The 17866-nt window shown below is 36.7% G+C and overlaps 1 protein-coding gene and 1 pseudogene across 8 annotated transcripts in view; both read right to left on the bottom strand.

The window, feature by feature from the left end:
- ZNF148 (zinc finger protein 148) overlaps positions 1 to 17866 on the bottom strand; it is a 149912-nt gene that overhangs the window by 104502 nt on the left and 27544 nt on the right. For 6 of the 8 annotated variants that reach the window (XM_032149945.1, XM_032149939.2, XM_058437399.1 and 3 more), the window contains one exon: positions 892 to 972. The gene's annotated coding sequence lies outside the window, so the exon portion shown is untranslated. Of the gene's footprint in view, positions 1 to 891; positions 973 to 1186; positions 1206 to 3144; positions 3285 to 17866 lie in introns of those variants that run through there. The other 2 variants (XM_058437400.1, XM_032149942.2) reach the window with 2 other exon arrangements.
- Positions 13418 to 14098, bottom strand: LOC116466834 (dnaJ homolog subfamily B member 6-like; annotated as a pseudogene).

Genomic DNA, 17866 nt, shown 5'->3' with positions numbered 1-17866 from the left:
GCCTGGGCAACATGGCAAAACCCTGTCTCAAGAAAAAACACAAAAGTTAGCCAGGTGTGGTGGCATGTGCCTGTGGTCCCAGCTACTTGGGAGGCCTGAGGTGGGTGGATCACTTGAGCCCCACAGGTAGAGGCTGCAGTGAGCCAAGATCACACCACTGCACTCCAGCCTAGGCAACAGGGCAAAACCCCATCTCAAAAAAAAAAAAAAAAAAAAAAAAAATTCTCCAAAAACAAATTTTGAAATGCACAGAGAAATTTTAGAATTTTTATGATCAGGCCAGGTACAGTGGCTCACACCTGTAATCCTAGCACTTTGGGAGGCTGAGGCAAGAGGACTACTTGAGTTCAGGGGTTCAGGACCAGCCTGGGCAACATAGTCGAGACCCTGTCTCTACTAAAAAATTAAAAATTAAAAATACAATAGAAGAAGAATTTTTATGATCATTAATAACTGACATGAGTATGTGCCACTGACAGATATGTAAACTCCTTGAAAACTGTTAGATATCTTCTTTCATGTTGTGTGAAAGATAAAAGCATAGGTTTAATATATGCACCAACATAGGCCAACAAGAAAGGAGAGGATCATTTGCCTTCCTAACATAAAGGAAATGAGGCCTAAAAGAAGATATGCAAGTAATCTTAAGAGAAGATAATGGACTTCATCTTATAAAATTAATAATGTTCTTTTCTATGTACATATGTCCATATCTACATATTATTTATAATATTTATAATAGTGATACCATGTTATTTATATGAATATAAAAAGAAAAGGGATTGGCCATAAATGCACACTTATACCCAACAGTTATTGTAAGTATGTGTAGTAACATGGGCATCTATCACAGGTAAAAATTAAAGGTTGAGTCAAAGAATGCTGAATTACCTCCATTAAATATGTCAGGCAAATGCCCATCCCGCCAGATCACGTGCTTGAATTTCCAAGCTGCTGATTCCTCCCTCTATCCTACAAAAGTACACAAATACAGGTTATCCCCCAAAAGAATCAGGATTAAACACAGTCTTAAAGTCAGGTAAAATTGTTACATTTAAGTGTCCTAAGTCTAACAAAATTCTTTCCATGGTAGATACTGTTAGAGTAAATAAAATTAGTAACAACTAACACTTAGTCTGAGTGCAATGACCCATCAGTGCTAAATGATATCACAACAATGACTCACATACAAATTGGACTTTTTCAAACTTAACTTCCAGTGAAGGATTAAGATTTCTTTGAAGTCAGGACAATAAACTTGACAATCATCTTAAATATCCTAACATAGGAAGGAAAGCACAGATGTGTTTCACTAAAATCATATTTTGACACTCTCCAACACTCAAATAGCACTACTTCTTGATAAACTCTTACAGTAACATTTCCCTCAGCTGAAAATATCTAAATATATTAAGGATGCAGTTTTTGAAAATACAAACAGCATTTTAGAAGTTCAAAGCAAAAGGTATTTAATGATGCTAAAATGGCCCATCGATATTTTTTAAACATCATGCTATAACCAACCTTTTAGCAGAGACTAACACAGAAAATTAACATTATACATTGGTATTGCATTGATACCGACCACAGATCACTTTATTCATGTAACTGGGATTTTTCCGAGGTATATTTTAAATGAAAGCAATGAAGACTGAAAGTTGAATTATCAGAAATAAAGAACAAGCCAAATATAATTTTATTCAGAAACAACAGATAAAGCATTTTATGTAACAGTCCTAATACAAGTTTAGGGATCCATAAATACCTTGCACATCAATAAAAGCCATAAATGTAAAAGCAGAATATTTTCTAGAAATTGATAATCTCTAGAAAATAACCAAGTACATCAATTCAAGGTTACATTTACATATGCTTTATCAAGAAACTACAAACAGTACAGTCTTTCTGATAATTTAGCATTTTCCAGTACTTAGTAGCTTTGTTACTGAGGTAGTTACAAACAAAGAAAATCTATTTTAAAATACTTTGTTTCTACTAAGCTCCTAATTGCCTGCCTCAATGTTTTGCAGCCAAGCATTCAAAAGCACATACATGTCATTCCTCTCAATTACGCAAAGTTATTTTAAGTACATACTTCTATAGCAATAGTACCAAAAGGATAATAAAAGCCATAAAACTATACTACTATGTTAAACACTATTAAAAATGGGTAAAGCTTAATTATGTTAAATTAAATTAGGTCTAAAGTTGCCTCTCTAGGTAGCCAACTAAACCTAACTTACCATGTAAACAAACTGCTAATTTAAGAGTATATTTTTGTAACAAGTAGCTGAGTCTCAGCAAATCACAGTAGCCAAGCCTCAGCCAATTACAGACTGCTGCCTGATAAGACTATGTCCATATAAGGCAAATGCCAAGCGGTAACCAATCAAGCTATTTCTGCTTGTCACTTGCTTTTTCTGTGTATAAATACTGCCTGCCTATGTTGCTGGGTGGAGCTCTCCAAACCTCTTCTGGTTCAGAGTGCTGCCTGATTTATGAATAGTTCTTTGCACAGATACACTCTGCTAAATTTAATTTGCCTAAAATTCTTCTTTTAACAACTGTTTCTGCATTACACTGTTGTTCACTATTCTATTAGAATATTATATATTCTGTACACATATTGCTACACACATTACTACATACAACTTTCAGAATTGCTAATTACAATAATAAAATTGAACAGAAAAGGACACTGCAAAGCCTATATACAGGGAAAAAAATGTCTTCACATTATGCATTTTAACATTATGAGTCTTTTTAAAAGTTGATGTGATGTATCTACTCCACAATCAGGATATTATTACACATCTCATCATGAGCTAGTAACATCTACAGACTGGACAAATGTTTTTGAAATCTTAATATTCAGTTGAAAACATTTTCACAAAAAGCATACTCACCTTCTTGCATCACATTTTATTGAAAGCACTAAATTACTGCAGCTACACATCACAGAATATAACTTAGATATGTAAAAAGAAAACAAAAATAAAATAGTGAAGCAAGAAGGAAAAGGAAACGTGCATACACACAAAATAATATAACCTCAAAGTATAAATTTATAAACAGAAATTCTGGAATGTCTTTCCCACACAACCATTCCTCTACCATGTAAACCCACAATTTACCCCAAGTCACCTGTCATATAGTCTGTCTCTGGAACGCTAATTCATTTAGCATCATCTGCTAATTTCATTTCTTCAAGCCTCTAACCCCCTTTCTTCTCTTCCACTCCTCTCAACCAAGAATGGGGAGAAGAGAACCTACTAAGCTGGAAACTGAAACCATGCAAATACAAAAAGACAGATATAAAATTACTTGGATAAACCACCGAAGTCAGTTCAGATCTTCCTCGTTCCTTGCCCTACTCCCTCACTTCAGCAGTCAGTGAATATTCCTGCTTAGCAATTCTTTTAACATTTTGCTGGCTAAATAATCTTTGATTATAAACACTTGGGCAGATATAAACAGATTAAGATTAAAAATATACAGATGTTCCTTGACTTAATGCCTATGCCTTTTGCATCATCATAAAGTCAAAAGATCCTAAATCAAACCACTGTTAAGTAGGGAACTATTGTATTTTAAGGTAGGAGTTTTATTGTGTCTATGCTATCAATCAAGATAGTATTTGTTTCCTATCAACCAATGACAGCAAATGTTAATAGAAATACAATAATATACATAAAGACTTTTCATTTTACATGGTACAAACTTGTATACCTATATAATATTTAAGGAAATTTTCTACTAATACCAGTTTGAATAATTATGGCACAGAAATAAAATACACAAATATTTTGCAGAGGCCGTTAGCTACCACCCTTCCACTATTTAGTTGTGATAGACTGGCAATGTTCCAATATACTTACTAGCAGGTGGTCTGATTTATTAATTAAGAAAACATTTTTGTCATTAACTCAGTCAACATTTTTTAATCATGATATATATTTACAACACATTAAGATTCCTAAGACATAATAAAATACCCTGGTCTCTGTCCAAAGGCATTCATAATTTAGCAAGGATGATAAGCACATACAGAGTAAATGTTTGTGATAATAATGTGATATAACTGAAGCATAAGCAATTTATCATAGAAAAATCAAAGCAGGGAGCAATTAACTCTCCCTTTGCTACCTTTTCAAAAGAAAAGGAAGAAGGTGATCTCTTAATGTTAATTCCACATGTAAGAATACATGCAATATATAAGCAATGAATATATGCTTTGGACTCTGCTCAGTAGTGTTCCTAGGACACTACAGGTATTAAATCACTTAAAACAACAAACCTATGAGATTAGTATTGTTATTATTCACATTTTACAGATGACAAAACTAAAAGGTTATATAATTTACCAAAGAATACAAAAGCAGTAAGAGGCAGACCCGAACTCCTTATAAGGGTCTACAAGGCCTTACATGCACTACTGTGCTTATCCCCTACCCATCAACGACCACCTCCACCACCACCCACCCTCATCTTTCAGACCTCATTTTCTATCCTCTCCCCTTGTTCACTCCACTCCAGCAGCAGTGACCTGACCTCCTTATTGTCCCAGAATCTCCAGCATACAGCAGAATCTACTGCACTGGCTGTTCCTCTGTCTGGAACACTCTTCCTCGAGAGATCCTCGAAACTAAATCCTTTAGCTACTACAAGTCTTGCTAAAGTCTTGTTAATGAGACCTCTTCCAGTCACACCATTTGAAATTGCAACATCCCACCACATACATTCAATCCCCCTTTTATTCTGTTATAAATTTTGCACAGTACTGCCCACCTCCTAACATATCACACAACCGACATATTCATGTTTTTTTCTGCCCTAACTATAAACTCCACAAGAGAATAAATTTTTGTCTGTTTTATCCACTGATATATCCCAGTGCCTGAACACATAAGAGACGCAGTATTTTTTTAATTATTAGTAAAGCTGGAATTTCCTCCTAGGAAATCAGGCTCTACAAGCTTAACCACCATACAACACTCTTTCTAATTATGGAATCACAGATAACAAAACAAAGGCATGTAAAAAAGTCACCCAAGGTCACATAAACCTAATAAAATGGCGAAACTTGGTCTCAAAACCAGCCTAAATGGGATTTGGCAACATTATGTTACCCTTAGAATTTCCAGAAAAAGACTTGACTGTCTTAACAATAAAGAGATTCAACCTACTGATAAGTCTACTATAAACTTTATGAAACACTGTATGAAATGTACCATGGGAATTCTTAGCAACATAAACAGGTTAGTCCAATCTAACTTAATTTCCATTCTTTGTTTAAAAATAATGCTAGTAACAAATTTCAGAAGTACTCCTTCAGAAAACCTACAAAAACTGCATGCACGTTGCAACAGATAGGAAGAGCTTCTTTCATATTTTCAAATATTTCACATTTCATGTTTTCAAATATTTCACATTTCATGTAGACAGTTTCTACTGATACAGTATTTTCAAAGTATATCTTTATGTTGTTTGCAGAGTATACTTTTAGCCCACCAAATTATGTTTTAACTGTCATCTTTGCCTAGAAAAGTAAGATTGCTAAAGATGAAGTTTTATGAATTAACGTAGCAAGATCCAGATAAGAGATGTGTTAGAAGAAACTCCCACAAAAATTCTGTCAAGAATATAAATTTCTGAGGCAATAAATAAAACCTTAATGTTACTCCTAAGTATGATCATCCTTTGAAAAGCCATTCATTGAAAAGAACATAGTTCTTGGTTAATTAAGGTAATCTTTCTAGAAAATCATTTTTAAAGTTTCAATGAAATGTGTAATGCTTACACATTTTTAACTGTTTATGCTCCCATGAGCACTACCAAATAAAAAGGCTACCTCTGCCCTTTAAATCAAAAGCCCAAAGCAATGAAAGGATAAATTACAGCACACATGGCATAAGAATCTGAAACTAAAAATGCTTACAGTCCTTTAGCATCTTTTAACTAGAGCACATTTTACACATTATACATTTACACATTAGTCAAGTTATATTTTTAAATTAGTTCTTACTTTTATGATTTAATGAGCCTTTCTGAATGATGTTTTAAAAAGAATAAAAACTTGTTCCAGGCAAGAGATTTCTATGAATTTCGTTTGAATCTCTATAGAGTGACAATGCAAAGAACAGACGTATGTGTTCTTTAAATTTATAATAACTGCTTTGAAATTTAAAATTATTAAGATTCCCTCTAAGGAGTTATACTTTATATATTTTGAACTAAATGATATCTGAATGGCCTAACAGTATATTTTTCATAACCATATCTATCCCAAGGAGGAATGACAGCCCAACAAACTCAAACCAACCACCCCAGAAATTGCCTTTTTTTTTTTTTTTTTTTTTTTTTTTTTTTTTTTTTTTCCTCGCTGCCCCGGCGGGGGGTGTGGGGGGCTTTTTTTTTTTTTTTTTTTTTTTTGAGATGTAGTCTTGCTCTGTCACCAGGCTGGAGTGCGGTGGCGCGATCTCAGCTCGCCACAACCTCCACCTCCCAGGTTCAAGCGATTCCCCTGCCTCAGCCTCCCGCATAGCTGGGACTACAGGCACGTGCCACCACGCCCGGCTAATTTTTTCTATTTTAGTAGAGACGGGGTTTCACCATGTTGGCCAGGATGTTCTCGATCTCCTGACCTCATGATCCACCCACCTTGGCCTCCCAAAGTGCTGGGATTACCAGCGTGAGCCACTGTACCCAGCCAGAAATCACCTTTCTTAAGCCATTTTCCATTTCTACTCTCACAAAAAAAAAAAAGTCAAGCCAAAATCTTTAAAACTTTGCAATTAGTGTGGTTACTGCACTTAGCTGAGAAAGAAAATCCTACAAAGGAGCACTCAGATATATAGAAGCTGGCTGAGCAAAGTGAGTAAAATAAAGCCATCAAGTGAAAATTTTCACCTGCCCTTTACCTTTTCAAATCAACTAACCAATAAACATTTGTCAAACAAGAAACCAACTGTCCATCTATGTTAGAAAAAGTAATGCTACAAAAGCATTGTTATAAACAATGCTATAAAACAAGCATTTTATAAACTTTACTAGACTATAAACCACTAAAGAGATAGAACTTTTAAATCTAAATCACCTGCTTCCAGAAGCAGCATTCCAAAACTAACCTATCACAGTGAGGATGCTGCACTAACAAGCAACTATGTAATCCTTCCCCAGATAATGTAAATGAGTTTTTAAGGTTAGTAAGCCACCAAACTTAAGGAAAAGCTGTTTAATTCTTACACAAGTTTTTACTGAATAAACATTAATTTTGTAAATAATCATGATACACTTTGTACTATGATGATCAAGATCACCCAGGCAAACTTTGAAACAATCTTCTCAAAGATGAAACCACCACATTCTGATAAAGTACTTTAGAGTTTACAAAGTGCTTTCACATGTGACATTTCATTCCCCACCCCTTAAACACTCACACACAACTACCTGTCTCAGTTCTTTAGATGATGAAACAGGTTCAAGAGGTTAAGTAACGAAGATTACACACCATCTTAGCAGCAAGACAAAGACTTCAACTAAGGCCGGGCACAGCAGTTCATGCCTATAATCCCAACACTTTGGGAGGCCAAGGTGAGAGGATCACTTGAGCCCAGGAGTTTGAGACCAGCCTGGGCAACATAGTGAGACCCCAGATCTACAAAAAAAATTTTTTTTAATTAGCCGGGCATGGTGGTGCATGCCACCCAGATACTAGGAAGGCTGAGGTGGGAGGATTACTTGAGCCAGAGTTTGAGGCTGCAGTGAGCTAGGATTGCACCACTGCACGCCAGCCTGAGCAACAGATCCTCCACCTCCTAATAAATGTCTACTCTAACATAACACCACAGGTAAGGTCATTTTCAAGTTAAGATATATTTAACATTACTCTTAGCAATCTTCTAGGAGTCAGAAAAAAAAGTAAACATCTTCAAAGTTCAATGTAACACCAACAGACATAAATTTTGAAATGAAGATGCTATTTACAATGACAGGTACATATGTATATAATCAGAGAAAACTCATCATTTTTATTACATAAAGTTACTGTAATAATGAAGGGAACCCTAGAAAAGAATACAGAAATGCCCATTTAAAAATTAAAGTTTAACACTTCATTTAACTTTGATTTTTAAAGTGTCAATTCTTGGTGATCAAAAACATGTTAAAATACTATTACAAGTAATTAGCCAGGCGTGGTGGTACATGCCTGTAATCCCAGCTACTTGGGAGGCTGAGGCATGAGAATCGCTTTACCCTGGGGAGCAAAGGTCGTGGTGAGCTGACATTGTGCCACTGTACCCCAGACTGAGCGACAGAGTGAGACCCTGTCTCAAAAAAAAAAATAAACTATCACAAGTCAAAAACAACAAGAAGGAATGGAATTAGTAGTTTTAATATGAAATATAATTAAATATGGTCATTTAAAAACTTGTAAGTGGGCCACAAAAAGCCATACTCCATTTCCAGTCCATCTTTTGATATTTTTCACCTTATTCAATGCCAGAACCAATCTGAACTACTCTGCCTAGAATACATGCCCAGAATTACACTAGGCACTGAACACAACGTAGAGGTGTGTCTAAACATAAAAGAAATCATACAGTCACTGAGCTAAGGGAATCATTTTTAATCTGATTAGGAAAACTGAGATTTGCCATAAGAATCAATTAGAGAATACTAAGAAGTAGCTGCAAAGGAGCCCAGTGATTCTGCTGTTGTTGTTCTTAGTGATTGAGTCTCACTACATTTCCCCAGGCTGATCTCAAACTCCTGACCTCAAGTGATCCTCCCACCTCAGCTTCCTAAGTTGCTGAGATTACAGGTGTGAGCCACCATCCCCAGCCAGAAACACTAGCTTCTATTAACGTATGGTGAACATGTTCTTATTCTGGGCCAATTTATTCTCCATTAGAAAACTAGGCAATGTAAAAGCACAACAATTTATCTTACCTTTTCCAATCTGTTAGAACAAATCAGTTGCATAATACAAGATTTTCAGTCTTTTTTTGAAAAACGTTTAAGAGTACTAAAATGCAGTAACATATTACGGGAATAGTTGAAACATCTTAAGTACAATCTACTAAACACATCTTTGAAGAAAATGCTCAGAATTCAAAAACTCACTTTAATTAACTAAATAACAAAATTCTCTTTATGTGTAGACGCACAGTAAAACAGTATGCATCTATTCCCTAGCAACCTCTTGAGCTGGATATGACTGACCTCACAAAAACCTTCTGAGTGTCAGACAGTGTGGTTTATAAGTGAAGCACACATTTTATATAATGCTTAGAAGTAAACAAGGCGTACATTTTTAAATAACTAAAATAATATAATTGGATTGTTGGTAATACAAAAGATAAATGCTTGAGGAGATGGATACCCCATAATCATTATGCCTGTATCAAAATATCTCATGTACCCCATAAATATATACACCTACTATGTACCTACAAAAATTAAAAATTAAAAATAAATTTTAAGTTCACAAAGCACATAATTATATATCATTATTTTCAATGCTGAAATAACTCCCTGGATTGAGATGATGCAGGGACTTCAACTTCCAGTTCAGATAAAATGGCCTAGATTTGTTCTCCTACTGCCCCTACTCACGAAGCACAACTGTAAACCACTGAAATAACAAGCAAAGGAAAATCCAAAGGTGGTAAAAAGGCAGTAAACCAATTTGGGACCCAAGGAATGGAGAAACAAAAGAGCAGCAGAGTGTTTCATGTCCTCACACCCAATAGAAGAAGACAATCCAGACCTGGCATTTCCCAACCACCAATCTAGCAAGAGAAAGCAGCTCAGATAGTCACATTCCTCCACCAAAATAAATGGCAACAACTCTCTGATGTTGTCCTGAAAACATCAGGAGAAGGAGATCAACTGGAAGCCCAAATGGCAATAAAGACCACAGGAAGCACTCTTCTTCCCTACTTGGCCTGAGGCTGTTTTCCACCTAGACATAGAGAGGCAAGTAGGCGAAATTCAGGGACCCAGCCATAGCAAGTGGCTCAGGTTGGGCCAAGAACCTCTTCACTTGCCTAAAGTTACCAGGACAGGGGAGAAAAGAAGAGACCAGTAGGTGGGTCCCACCATAATCCTCTCCCATCTGTAGACAATCAGAAACCCAGCATGGGGAAACCCCTTCCAGTGGGAGCTCCAGTAGGATCAAACAAACCAAGCAGACTGCAAAGTCTCTAAAAATTAAACTGCCACTAGAACCACAGCCCACTCCTAAAATAAAAATTTAAATAGGGCCCAGAGCCTCCTAAGGTAACAGATAAAATGTCCATGATGTAACAAAAAACACCTAAGAAAATCATACCATAACTGAGAAAAGAAAATCAACCAAAGCCAAAGTAGAGGTAAATCAGATGTTGGAATTTGACAAGAATTTTTAAGCAAAAGTTTCAACAATATATTAACAAATTCTACTGCAACAAGTGAAAAAAACACAGCCATAATAAAAATGTTTCCACAATTATACATTATCCAGAAACAAGTGAAAAAATGGAAAATCTCAGCCAAGAAACAGAAGTTATTAAAAAAAGAAGCATAGTCTTCAGATATCTACTACAGAAAAATTAAAAAAAAAAAAAAAGCAAAGCCAGCTGCAGTAGCTCACACCTGTAATTTCAGCACTTTGGGAAGATGAGGCAGGAGGATCACTTCTGCTCAGGAGGGTACGACCAGCATGGGCAACACAGTGAGACCTCATCTCTACAAAAAAATTTTACAAATTAACTGGGCATGGTGGCACACACCTGTAGTCCCAGCTACTTGCCAGGCTAAGGTATGAAGATTGCTTGAGCCTGGGAGGTCAGAGCGGTAGTGAGCTGTGATCACACCACTGCATTCCTGCCTAGAAAAAAAAGTAAATAAAATAAATAAGCAAATAAATAAAAACTAAAAAGAAGAAAAAAATTAAGACAACTAAGAAGTACAATAAATTTTTAAGGTGGGCTCAATAAAAACATAGAGATGGGCTAGACATGGTGGCTCACGCCTGTAATTCCAGCACTTTGGAAGGCCAAGGAGGGTGTATTACTTGAGCTCAGGAGTTCAAGACCAGCCTGGGGAACATGGCGAAACACCATCTCTACAAAAAATATAAAAATTAGCCAGACATGGTGGCTTTACACCTGTAGTCCCAGCTACTCAGGACGCTAAGGTAGGGGGATGACTTGAGCCTGGGAGGTGGAGGTTGCAGTGAGCCAAGATCGTGCCACTAACTCCAGCCTGGGTGACAGAGCCACACCCTGTTTTGGGGGGGAGGGATGGAAATGACGGGGAAGAAAATCGTTGAACTTGAGGACAGGAAAGTAGAATTCACCCAATCTGAACAAGAGAAGAAAATAAACTGAAAAAAGTAGTAGCTTTAGGGAACTACAGGGCAATTAAAAAAAAAATCCAACACTCACAGCATCAAAGTTCCATAAAGAAGGAAGAAAGGGAGTGGGGCTCAAACACTACTTGAAGAAATGATGACTGAAACATACTCAAATTTAGGGAACACTAACTTGCAGATCCAAATAGCTAAGCAAATACAAAGAGGATAAGCCTAACGAAATTCACTCTAACATCATAATTAAACATTCAAAAACTAAAGACAAAAAAAAAAAAAAAAAAGACAAAAAAAAAAAACCTTGAAAGCAGCCAGAGAGAAACAACACATTACCCATAAGGGAACACCAATTCAAATGACACCAGATTTCTCATCTCAAACCACAGAGGCCAAAAATAAAAGTGGCACAGTATTTTTCAAACATTGGAAAAAATGCAACTGCCAACTGGGAATTCTACATCCAGTGAAACTGCCCTTCAGAAATAGTAAGGAAAAAAAGTATATTCTCAAATGAAGAAAAGTTAAAAAAAAAAAAGTCTAGCACACCTATCCATAAGCACTGGCTGAAGAAAATTTGCTGAACATAAAGAAAATGATTTTTAAAAAAGGAATGTCGAAATGCCAAAGAAGAAACAACAGAAAGAACGGAAATATAGGTATAAACAAGACTTTTTCTTCGTTAGTTTTATAAATCATATTACATGATGGAAACAAAAGTTATAACACCATCTGATACTCAATTATATTTAAAATTGGAGAAGGTGAAAGGTAAAATAAAAGTGAGGTTTCCACACTTCTGTTGACGTATAAAAGTTGATACTCATAGACTAAGTCATGTATGCATATAATAACCAAAACAGCCACTACAAAACCGAGATAGACTCAAAACAACATTATAAATCAGTCAAGATGGAATCCTAAATAAAGGTTCTAGTAATCTGCAAGAAGACAAGGAAACAAACATTCACGCACTACCAGAAAAATTCTTAATTTATATTAAACCAGAAATGTAACAATTTCTGTAGAAGATTCATCCTGGCAATGCTAACTTCACAGCAGACTAACACTACATGGCTCACATTTTAAACACGACGGAAAAGTAGATCCATGCTTTTACGTGTTTTTTTTTAGTAAGCAATCTTTTCCTACCATTAACGTGTCAAGGATCACCTTGGAGTACACTTAATAAAAACGCAAAGTACACACAGAGATTTACAATTTTAAAGACAAAAAAAAAAGCTCCTATTATGCGGTCCCAATGAGAGGTGAAGCCAGATGGACTTCCTGGGGACTGGGGACTTGGAGAACTTTTCTGTCTTACAAGAGGATTGTAAAATGCACCAACCAGTGCTCTGTAGCTAGCAAGAGGATTGTAAAATGCACCAACCAGCACTCTGTAAAAACTCACCAATCAGCACTCTGTAGCTAGCAAGAGGATTGTAAAATGCACCAATCAGCACTCTGTAAAACGCACCAATCAGTGCACTGCAAAATGCACTAATCAGCACTCTGTAAAACACACCAATCAGCAGAATCCTAAAAGCAGCCAATCGCAGGGAGGATTGAAAAAAGGGCATTCTGATAGCACAGGAAACAGAACATGGGCAGGGACAAATAAGGGAATAAAAGCTGGCCACCCCAGCCAGCAGCAGCAATCTGCTCGGGTCCCCTTCCACACTGTGGAAGCTTTGTCCTTTCTCTCTTCACAATAAACCTTGCTACCGCTCACTCTTTGGGTCCATGCCATCTTTAAGAACTGTAAAGCTCACCGACTGCAAAGGTCCATGGCTTCATTCTTGAAGTTAGAGAGACCACGAACCCACCAACAGGAACCAACTCTGGACACATCAACAATAAACTCAAAAGTCTATGACAAATGGGGACTCTGTTGAGCTGTCTATAAATACTTTAGATTTGGTACAATTATACTGAAAGTTGAGTTCATTTGAAATGTTCAAAAAGAAGTTCCTGTTAATCTTCAAATGGTGCTTGTTATAGTTTAACAGCTCTGTTAAATGCATGCATTAAATTACTTGAGTTACCCAAGTGCAGCAGCTGCTCCTAACTGTGTATGGTTAAGGACTTTAACTGGCCATCTTCCTCAAATTCTATTCCTTCTTGACCATTCTCAACAATTCTCCTTGTAGTGATTTTTCTGTCACTAGCCATTTTAGTAGAACCTGATATCAATTTGGAAGTGCCCATCCTACTACCACCAAACGACACGGAAGAGAATGAAGTGAACCCCCATGACCTAGTGACCTGAATGAAACAAATCTTGTATCAAAAGAAGAAAATCCACTTCCAAAAGATGGAAATCCACTGAATGTGGAAAAAATGACTCTGTCCCTTGGCCTCCTCAGGGACCCCATTCCAAAAAAAAGTCTTCAAAAGGGTCTTCAAAGAAGTCAAATAAAAATGGGTCTCTTCCACCAAAAAAATACCCTGAAGACATCATCTGGGTTACAGAAGGTGAAGCCAAACTCAAATGGACTGTCAAAATAACTTCCACCTCCTCCTCCACCATTTAATCCTTCTTTGCCATATCTGTCATAGATGTACCATCTTTTAGCATCTTACAGCACCTCACATGCCTCAGCCACTTGTTTTGATTTTCTCTCTGCTTCTTCTTTAGTCTCAGGAATCTGGGTGCCACTTCGGTGCCAGTTTCCATTATGCTTTTTTAATATCCGTGGGTGAGGTATGTCTCTACACACCTAGAACTTCATAGTAATCCATCATGTTTTAGCAGATAGTTGGAAGAGGACTGAGGATGCAGGTGGCAGGCGATGGGACACAGGGGAGGTGGGGCAGTGGCCTGGATGCTCTGGGCTCTGGATCACCTCTCGGCTAGCCTGAGTAGATTTTTTAATGGCCCAATTATATGTTGCTTGCAAGAAATTTAAATTCAGCAACATAACAAGTTAAAAGCATGAGAATGGAAAGATATAACAATAAATTTTTTAAAGCAGAGTGGCTACATTAATAACACAATCAACCAACAGGGTCTTCTTGACATATGTAGAGAATATTCCACTCAATAACAGCAGAATACAAATTTTTTTTCAAGTACCCATGGAACACTCACCAAGACCATAAAACAAACCTCAAAAAACTTAAAAGAACTGAAATGGTTAACAGTGTATTTTCTAACCATTAACTAGAAATCAGTAACAGAAAGACAACAGGAAAATCTCTAAATAGAGGAATAAACAACATACTTTTAAAAAGTCCATGGATGAAAACAGAAGTCTCAAAATTTTAAAATATACATAAAAATAAATGAAAATAAAAACATAACACACATCAAAATACATGGGATGCAGCTAACCACAATCAGACGCACTAAATGCTTACATCAGAAATGAGGAAAGATCTCAAACCAGTAATCAAATTACCAAAAGAAACTAAAAAAGAGCAAAATGAAGCCAAAGCAAGAAGGAAGGAATTATTAAAAGAAGAAATAAAAGAGGAGAATAGAGAAAATCAATTAAATAAAAAATTTGTAAGCCTCTATCAAAACTAACAACAACAACAAAAAAAGACAAAGAGAAGACACAAAACATCAGGTATGAAACAGAGGACATCAGTACAGATCTTATAGCAGTTCTAAAAGAATACAAGGGAATACTACAAACAATTTTATGCTCTTAAATTTGACACCAACTTCTCAAAACCACACTAGCAAAACACAACCAAGATGAAATAGAGAATATAAATAACCCCATAGCCATTAAATAAAACTGATTTCTTAATTTAAAAGCCCCCCAACTGCTGCCAAGAAAGAAAAAAAAAAAAAAAAAAAAAAGCAGCTGCAGGCTCAGATGGCTTCACTGGTGAATTCTACTAAAGATTTAATGAAGAATTAATACCAACTGTTCACAAACTCTTCCCAAAACTTGGGGAGAATATTCTTCAACTCATTTTATGAGATCAGCATTACTGTTACCAACACAAGACAAAGACATCACAAGAAAAGAAAATGACAAGCCTATAACTCTTACAAATGTAGCTGCAAAAATCCTCAACAAAATACTAACAAACCAAATCTACCAACACATAGAAAGGATTATGCATGACCATGTAGGATTTATCTCAGAAATGCAAGGTTGGCTTAAGATTTGAAAATCAATATAATATACCACATCAATAGAACAAAGTCCAAAAACTTTTATTTTTGGCAAATCATCTTAGATGAAGAAAAACATTTGATGAAATAAAACACCATTTGCACAATAAAAACACCCAACTAGGAAAGGGAACTTCCTCAACCTGATAAAGGCCATCTATGAAAAATCAAAGCTAATATCATATTCAAAAGTAAAATAAGTGCTTCCCCCTAAGATCAGAAATAAGACAAGGATGTCTGCTCTTGCTACTACTTCTATTCAACACTACAGTAGAGATTCTAGCAAGGTAAATGATATGATTTGGTTCTGTACCCCACCCAAATCTGATCTCAAATTGTAATCCCCATATGTCAAGACAGGGACCTGTAATCCCCACGTGTCAAGGGAGGGAGATGATTGGATCACAGGAGCAGTTCCCCCATGCTGTTCTCATGATAGTGAATGAGTTCTCACAAGATGTGATGGTTTTATAAGCATCTAGCATTTCCACTACTTGCATTTCTCTCTTCAGCCAACATGTGAAGAAGGTCCTTATTTCCCCTTCATCTTCTGCCATATTTGTAAGTTTCTTGAGGCCTCCCCAGGCAATTAAACCTCTTTATAAATTACCCAGTCTTGGGTATTTCTTTATAGCAGTGTGAGAATGAACTAATCCCCAAAGTTTACTGTAAATTTTGATTAACTTACAGTAAATTAAGCAAAAAAACTGAATTAAATGGTATTAATATTGGAAAAAAAAACTGTCTCTATTTCTAAATGACATGATCATATATATAGAAAACCCTACGGAATCCACTAAAGCTACTAGAATAAACAAGTTCGACAAGGATGCAAAATTTACAACAATCAATTATATTTCTGTACACAAGCAATGAACAGCTCAAAAACAAAATTAAGAAAATAATAAGCACTTATAATAGCAGGAAAAAAATAAAGTACTTGGTAATAAATTTAACAAAACAGGTACAAGACATGTACACTGAAAACTACAAAACATCCCTGAAAGAAATTAACAAAGGCCTAAACAAACATCTAATGTTCATGGATTGAAAAATTTCATATTGTTAAGAGGAAAATACTTCACCACCTACTGATTCAGTGCAACTCATATCAAAACCCCAGAACCTTTTTTTTGCAGAAATGGACAAACTAATGCTAAAATTCATATGGAATTGCAAAGGACCAAGAAAATCCAAAACAATCTTGAAAGAAAAGAACAAAGTTAGAGGATGCATACATTCTGATTTTAAAACTAACAAAGCTACAGTAATCAAGACACTGTGGTACTGGCATGAAGATAAACATATAGATCAAGGAATCGAATTTAGAGTCCAGACATAAATAACTAAATTTATGGTCAATCTTTTTTGTTAAATTTTATGTATTCTTTTTTTTTTTTTTTTCTGAGACAGGGTCCCGCTCTGTCGCCCAGGCTGGAGTGCAGTGGCACGATCTCAGCTCACTGCAAACTCCACCTCCTGGGTTCAAGTTATTCTCCTGCCTCAGCCTCCTAATTTTATGTATTCTTTTTATAGAGGCGGGGTCTCATTATGTTGCCCAGGCTGGACTCCAACTCCTGGGCTCAAAGATCCTCCTATCTCAGCCTCCCAAACAGCTGAGACTACAGGAGTGTGCCCACTGCACCAGGCTAAGTCAACCAATTTTTTGACACCAAGACAATTCAGTAGAGAAAGAAGTCTTTTCAACAAACCAGTGCTAGAACCAAGGAATATCTACATGCAAAAGAATGAAATTGGATGCCTTCATCATTCCATATACAAATATTAACTCTAAATGGATTAAAGACCTGGCTCAGTGGCTCATGCCTGTAATCCCAGCAAACGCAAGTGGATCATTTGAGCCCAGGAACTTGAGACCAGCCTGGGCAACATGGCAAGACGTCGTTTCTACCAAAAAAATACAAAAATTAGCCAGGCGCGGTGGCTCACGCTTGTAATCCCAGCACTTTGGGAGGCCGAGGCGGGCGGATCACGAGGTCAGGAGATCAAGACACAGTGAAACCCCGTCTCTACTAAAAATACAAAAAATTAGCCGGGTGTGGTGGCGGGCGCCTGTAGTCCCAGCTACTCGGAGAGGCTGAGGCAGGAGAATGGCGTGAACCCGGGAGGCGGAGCTTGCAGTGAGCCGAGATTGTGCCACTGCACTCCAGTCTGGGCGACAGAGCGAGACTCCATCTCAAAAAAAAAAAAAAAAAAAAAAATACAAAAATTAGCTGGCCATGTTGGCATGTGCCATAGGCCCAGCTACTCGGGAGACTGTAGCTGGAGGATTGCTTGAACCTGGGAGATCAGGGCTGCAGTGAGCCTTGATCGTGCCACTGCACTCCAGCCTGGGTGACAGAGCAAGACCTTGTCTCCAA

This window comes from Hylobates moloch, unplaced genomic scaffold (genome assembly GCF_009828535.3).
Source record: "Hylobates moloch isolate HMO894 unplaced genomic scaffold, HMol_V3 SCAFFOLD_4, whole genome shotgun sequence".
Taxonomy (NCBI): Eukaryota; Metazoa; Chordata; class Mammalia; order Primates; family Hylobatidae; genus Hylobates; species Hylobates moloch.
This window is presented reverse-complemented; position numbering and strand designations above follow the sequence as displayed.